This window comes from Oratosquilla oratoria, chromosome 30 (genome assembly GCF_046742065.1).
Source record: "Oratosquilla oratoria isolate Oo_2021 chromosome 30, ASM4674206v1, whole genome shotgun sequence".
NCBI classification, from domain to species: domain Eukaryota; kingdom Metazoa; phylum Arthropoda; class Malacostraca; order Stomatopoda; family Squillidae; genus Oratosquilla; species Oratosquilla oratoria.
In genome coordinates, this window is record NC_134806.1 from 17,020,891 (window position 1) to 17,028,724 (window position 7,834).

The following is a 7,834-nucleotide window of genomic DNA, read 5'->3' on the forward strand; positions in this document are numbered from 1 at the left end:
GCCTCAAGACAACTGGCAACGATCCCTATCTTCTCTTATAGCTCCCCGTGCCATCTGTGCTTTTTGTATGTACAACGCTGAAGGATATCATGGTCCGTGTTTCAAGAATAGCGACGAGACCCTCTGAGCATAAGCTTATATGCTGTATCTGTCTTCTGTCGCTTTGGTTCTCAGGCGCGATGGTGACCTGAACGTAGATGGTGAAGAGGGTGAGGACCTTACGCCAAGAGGCGCTGAGTAGCCGAGGCCAAATCCGGCACCTTTGCCCCCTTAGGCGCTTTGTGGGCAGGTAACAGGCACTGCCGAAAATCTCTCTCTCTCTCTCTCTCTCTCTCACACACTCTCTCACTCACTCACTCTCTCTCTCTCTCCCGCCCGTCTTCAAAACCTACCTCCATCTGGAGGTTTGGTCCCGAGGGGCTGACACTCGTTCTCTAAACCCAAGATCACTTTCGACCCCAATTACTCCACCTTTTCAGGTAAGAAGACTAGACAACCGGCGACTGATCCCTTCGTCATATTAATCCAATGACACAGAAACAATTCCAGCACGGACCACATTCCAACATTTCTTCCCAAAAAGATGTATGGGAAGGCCCGTTGCCAGTCACCGCGGGGCTGCGGGTTACAAATCCATGAAACTCGAGGCCGCAATTAGTGGATTAAAGCTCCTCTTTCTGGGCGTATACCGAGAACGCCCGGGCGCTAGCGTCATACACTGCCAGGCTGAAGAGTACCGCGGAACTTGGGCGGAGTTATTGAGGGACAATAAGGTGATTGAAAGCTGCGGATCTTAACACCTTAACACCTCTCTCTGTCTTTATCAATTCCTTCTTTATCAATTTACAACTTTCTTCACTTAGTCGCTTACTGATCTATTTTCGTGTATACCTACATAGAGTGATCAATTTACATGTATATGTAAATATCTAATTTTCATATTCGTTAATGCATTCATTTATCTACTGCACCTAGCATTTATATATGATTATCTGTCCTTAGATTTGATACAAATGTGGCAAATGAAATTTAATACTGTTAAATGTGAAAGTCGACATGGGATGAGATGAAATATGCCAAAGCTGTCAAAAGTATATGTTATAGGAATGAGTGAGAGCAGATCTCCCGAAATTTTAATAATTAATTTTCGAGATAAAAAAATAAAACATAAATACGATTAAGAAAACTTGAAAATTAAATAAAATTTAGATATCACAACTAGGTTACTAATTACAGTATTACTCATTCGCACAATATATATATATATACATATATATATATATATATATATATATATGTGTGTGTGTGTGTGTGTGTGTGTGTGTGTGTGTGTGTGTGTGTGTGTATACTTGGGCTACCGAAGAAGTAAATAGAAATGAACGGGAAAATAGACAGAAGAGAAGAATAACAGAAGTAAAGAAAAAAGGAAAACGGAAGTCTCTCTCCCTCATTCTCACTCCCTAGTATTTATCCCATACCCACCTCAACCCACCCCGTACCCCTCTGTCTTCCCCATAATCACTCCCTATTACTCATTCCTCACTCCTTGCTGTTCACCTCCACCCACCGCCTACCCCCCCCATCTCACTTCATACCACTGATCCCCCACCCATCCACCTCAACCACAATTTCTCCCAAAACCCACGTAAGCTCTTTCTTCCCCAAGCATACTCTCCCCTTGCACACCTCACCCCCACTCTCATCCCCAGTTTACTCCCCCCAGTTTCCCAAAGCTCGCTCCTCCCCCAGTCCAACCCCATATCCTCTCAATGTATAACTTCTCCTAGAATAACCTCCAACCTCATCAGTAATACTCCCATCTCACGCCTAGCTCACCCCCTCTCCCCCGCCGGTTCACTAACTCCATACTCACACTACCTCAACACCCTACTCCCCTAGTGCCCCCCCACCCTTTCTGTGCCCCCTCCCCCCAGTTCCTCCCCCCAGCTGGGGGGGGCGAGAGCGCCCGTAGCCTTTACTTAGACCTGGAAAGCCAAAAGTGAAGATTGACCATGACGTTCACTTCCTTCCACACTCCTCTCCATCCCCTTCCTCGCCCTCCTCCTCCCCCTCCTCTTCGCCCCTGAGGCGCCAACCCTTGCACCCCTCCTCCTCCTCCTCCTCCTCCTCCGTGCCTCTCCTTCCTTCTTAATCCGAATGGCTCTGCTCTATTGGGTAGAGCACAACTGTCTGCATTTTGCTCTGGTGAAGACCAACCAACTCTGTTGTTGTTGTTGTTGTTGTTGTTGTTTTGTTGCTGCTGTTGTTGTTGTTGTTGTTGTTGTTGCTGTTGTTGTTGTTGTTGTTGTTGTTGTTGTTGTTGTTGTTGTTGTTGCTGCTGCTGCTGTTGTTGGTGCTGATGTTGTTGCTGTTGTTGTTAATAACTAGTTTACCACCGTTTCTATACTCTCGGATAACCTCATCCGCTGTGTACACACGTAGTGAAGTGCATGTTTGTGATTATAGTTGTGGGGTGACGGTTGTGGGTGTGTAGCCTAAAGTGGACGTAATGGATTCGGCCATAGTGACTGTTACACACGAGCGTCGAAGTAAAACACAGCTCCACAGAACCTCTGAAGGCAACCATTGCAAAGGATTCCAGTTGTGGACAAAACTCCATCCAATTCTAGAGTCACGACCTTGTCAAAATTCCCGTACTGACAAAAGCAAAAGAAACTGGACTTACTAAGAGACGATGTAATTTCATTTAACCTGAGACTCACAAATCCATTCCTAAGCAACGTTAGTGAGACGAATCTCCATCACATTAAAATAAACTGACCGGAAATAGATTCAATTTGGAAGTGGGTAGAAACAACCTCGCCAACCGTGTAGTTAATGAATGGAATAAACTTCCTGCAGAGGCAGTGCAATGTAGTTCAGTTCGAAGCTTTAAGAATCATTTAGATAAATACCTAAGCAAGATGCTGTAGTGACTATCATTTATTATATATTATTTTTGTTTTGTTTTATCATTTGTCTGTTTGATTCTCATTAATTATTAGTTATATGTCAATTTATTACTATTTACTATTTATCTGTTTGTTATCTAACTATACCTATGCATTTATCTATGTATTTTATTTGTTATTTACATTATTATAATTTTTATTTATTCATTTATTATTATTTTGATTTTTTTCGTATCCGACCTAGATATGGACCAAAAGGTCTCCTGTCGGTATGCTCCGCCTTTGTGTTTCTTTCCCACGCTCTTTACCTCCATTTGTTCTGTGATAGACCGACCCTCTTAGTTCCTACATTCACTAAGATTCACTAACGACCTGGAGTGACCTGGAGTGACGTGGAGTCCCCGAACGGAAGTTCGAAGTTTCGTTCAAAAGAGTCTTTGTGGTACAAGATCATGTTGATGGATGCAGTGACGTGCAATGTGGACAACAATGAACACTCCAGTCCACAACATAGCAAGATTGACTACAAGAACAAAAAACGTACGAACAATCAAGTAAAACCGGAATGAAAATATCATTTCCCAGAAACCAGAGAATCGTAAAAATGTAGAGAGAAGTGAATGAGGAGATAAATGTATACGGAAATAAGTAAATATATACAAAAATAACTAGATACACAAGCGAGTGCATAAACAAATATATACATAGATAAGTGAATAACTGATATCCGAATCGCTAAAACCAGCTGATAGGGAAATAGATTTATTGATTAATTAATTTACTGGATAATTAATTAGAAGAGAAATACATTCATTAACAAAGTAAAAGAGTTTAATATCATATAAGCTCTCCACCCCAGTTGTGACCATTTAGGGTCGCCATTATAATTAGGGATTGGGACAGTTGTGCAAAATAGGATGTGCCGAAAAATGTATAATTTTCTTCTCAAAATCCCATAATAAGTTGACACTTTTTCGAATGGATACAAAAGAACCATTAACAAAACTGTTTCATAAATCTATTTACATTTTTAATTTTTTTTTTTTTTTTTTTTTTTTTTTTTTTTTTTTTTTTTTGTCTCATCGTTATCGGCTTATTAGTATCTTTCTTGTTGGCCTTCCATTGTATTCGACTGCATACATACATTCGCAAGCATGCAATGGTTAATCTCCTAAAGGTAGGTTACATGTGGTGGGACAATAATAATATAATAATTGTTACCTCGAGTTCCATTTAGTGGAAAACCCGCAGCCCCACAGCGGCTGACAACGGTCCTCGGTCCCCCCTCAAATCTCTCTGGGAAGAAACTTTGGACTGTTGTCCGTGTTGTGTGAGTGTGGGACCGTTTCTGCCACAACGGGTGAAAGTGGTGAGGGGAGGAGACCAGTCACCGTTTGTCTGCACTCCATGTGTGGAAATGTGTAAAAAATTGGCACCACTGCATCATCCAAACATGATCATTGGCATCACTGCATCCAATCCAAACATGATCATTGATACCACTGCATCCAATCCAAACATGATCATTGACACCACTGCATCCAATCCAAACATTATCTCCATGTGTGGAAATGTGTAAAAAACTGGCACAATTGCATCCAACTCAAACATGATCATTGGCACCACTGCATCCAATCCAAACATGATCATTGACACCACTGCATCCAATCCAAACATTATCATTGACACCACTGCATCCAATACAAACAGTACCATGGAGATTAGAATAGCCCAGCAGCAGCCAGAGTACAGAGTAAAGTGCCACTTGGCACATAAGGGTGTTTTAGATCAGTGTGAGCTACTGAAGCAGTTCACAGTGGCTAAGCAAGGGGGACAGAAGAAGACTTCTCTATCCATGGAATAGTCGGTTGCTAAAAGAATATATAAAATGATAATGATAAGAAAAAAAGTAGACGGAGAAATAATGGATAAACAGAGATGAACAAGTTAAAAAAAACGAGAATGCAAGGAGTTTAGCGAACATAGGATCAGTTAATGAGACTTCTGAGTACAGAAATGGTGTTAAGTTGAATAATGACTCTAAAGTGCGACACATGCACGAAATAGTTTAAGAGAAAACAGGTGGTTGCTGCAAAGAAGCCAGAGGGGGGCTTTCTAGTGAGGAGGCTGTCTAGCGAGGGGGCTTTGGTGGCTGTCAGGGATGGGGGGATACGTTTTCTGCCTGAAACAAAAGTATAAGGAAAGCAGGCAGTTAGAGAGGACAGCAAAAGGGGGCTGGCGGGGGGAGGAAGGGGGCTTTGGTGGCTGGACGGGGGTGGGGGTGGGGGGGGGTCTGGGTTGGGGGCAGGCCAAGGCTCAATAAGGCTTTTAGTCTACAGGAAACCATTTGGAACTCCAGGAACCGGATACGCAGTTCCACGTCTTATTGGTCGGGTGGTCTTCGCAGCCCAAAGTGGGTCTGCTGATGCTCGGAGGCGATTGGGGGAGGCACTGGCACCAGCGGCACTAGTGCTGCTGGTGGTGGTGGTGCTAGGAATGGTGGTGACAGAGGTGTTGTTCGCTGTGGTGGGGTTAGCGGTGTTCCTGGTGGCGCTAGTGGTGAGGGAATTCGGCGGTGGGGGGAAAGTCGGTGGTTTTGGTCATGGTGAAGAAACCGTCATGGGTTGGTGTTGGCGATAAGGACAACTAGCGTGGTGCTAGCGGTTGTTGTGGAGGTGCTAGCGGAAGCAATATCACCGATGGTTGTGCTATTGGTAAGGACACTAGGAACGGTAGCCTTTACTCTTGTTGTGATAACGCTGATAGTGTGATAGTGGACAATGCGATAGTATGATAGTGGAACTAGCGGTGGCGGTAGTGTTAGTATTAGAGACAAAAGTGGTTCTATTAGTGATAAGGAAACTAGCAGCGCTTATACTAGTGGATACTGAGATACTAATAGTAGGAGAACTAGTAGTAAGGATACTAGCGGTTGACTAGGCTAGTGGTAGGAAAAATAACGGTAGTTGTATCCTCGATGGAGAAACTAGTGACGGTGATGATGCTAGCGGTGGGGAAATATAGATGCGTCTGTGCTAGTAGTATAGAAATTGATTGTGATGGTGTTAGTAGAGAGAGTGCTAGTTGTGATATTGGTAAAGGAACTAGATGAGGTGATGCTAGTTTAGACCCGGGGTGGACCGCTCAGAAGCGAGGATAAAGAGAGGCGGTGGCGCTCGTAGAGAAAGAGCGTAAAGAGAAGAGAGGGAGAAGAGTGGTAGCAGGAGAGACAAGAAGAGAGGAGAGGAGAGGAGAGTATAGAAGAGAAATGTAGAGGAGAAGAGAGAAGAGAAGAGGAAAGGGAAGAGAAGAGAAAAGTATAGGAGAGGAGAGGAAAGGAGAGAAGAGAGACAAGAAGAGAGGAAAGGAGAGGAGAGTATAGAAGAGAAATGTAGAGGAGAAGAGAGAAGAGAAGAGGAAAGGGAAGAGAAGAGAAAAGTATAGGAGAGGAGAGGAAAGGAGAGAAGAGAGGAAAGTAGAGAAAAGGGGAGATGAGGAGGGTGGGAGAGGACAAAAGAGATTAGAAAGGAGGAGAGGAGAGGAGAGGAGAAGGGAGAAGGAATGATAAGAAGAGAAGGAAAGGGAGGAAAATGGAGGAAAAGGATGGAGAAGGGGGAGAAAATGGGGAGGAGAGGAAAGAAGAAAGAGGAGGAGAAGGAAGGGAAGAGGGGTGGAGGAGAGGAGGGGGAGGAGAGGAGAGAGAAGGAGAGGAGAGGAGAGACTAGGAGGGGGAAAAGAAGGGAGAGGGTTCTTGCCCTAATTATGCAATAGCGAACGTTTTTGCGATTGATATATTTCCTGTGGATGAAAATCTGGATTAATATCTCAAAAACTGGCCAGAGCTTCGAATATAAAGACATGCTTATTCGTTTTTTTTTTTTTATTATTATTAGATATTATTCTAGGCCGACAAATGCATTTCTATCCAAACTAAACCCAACCTAAATTAACGTGATAAACTTAATACGTATTATTGCGTTGCCACAGAGCTGCTTAGTTGTTTTTAGGTTTTTTGAGATACTTGAATGTAATTAAGACCAGCTTAACTTAAACTAGCTGAGCTTCACCATTCCCTATCTATGAGTCCGAATATTAACATCTTGGAAATGATGGGAAACATTAAAAATCCATACTGGATTTCTCCTCACCCCCCTCTCTCTCTCTCTCTTCCTCTCTCTATTATCGGCATAATAAAATCGCCTGGCGGCAGCTAGAAAAAGTGAAGATTAAATGCCTTTCGCTGCGATGACGCGCTTTATATATTATATTCTAATTGACGACAGACGATTTTACTCAAACCCTTGGCGTTATCTTCTAGGGTCTTTGTGTGTAGGAATCGAAACCGATGACGAATAAGTCACAGCGGTGCAGTTGGATTCACTTGTGAGTACTACAGTGGCCGGTACTCTGTGAGGCTGGAATAAATATACAGTTTGTGTTGGCACAGTGTATATAAATATTTTAACTTGTATTGTGATGTTTGTCGTGTATAGTGCAATGATTGTGTTATTGTAAGATTTAGCAGATGTGGTGCGCGCCATGATTTGGTGCCAAAAATGTGAGCGTGGCGTCAGTAGGGAGTATTCTAGCAGCCTTGACGTCTGCCACACGCATTTTTGTGCTTGTGTTCTTTTGTGTATCTAAATATACTTGTGCCTTGACTTTCGTTGTGTCTTAATTTTTGCCACCCAGAACAAGTTTACACATGACGATACGGTTATACAATAAGGAATTACACTCGATTTCTGTCCTGCAGATTAGTACAGTTGGTAGTCCTGCAGACTACTGCTCCAACACAGGCATCAGCGACACGCAGATTCCTCACCTCCTTCAGAAAATATTATATTTCTCCATTTTGTCCATAAGATACGAAAATTTGGTTTCAATCATTAGAAAGAGCAATCATTCTACAACTAAAACAA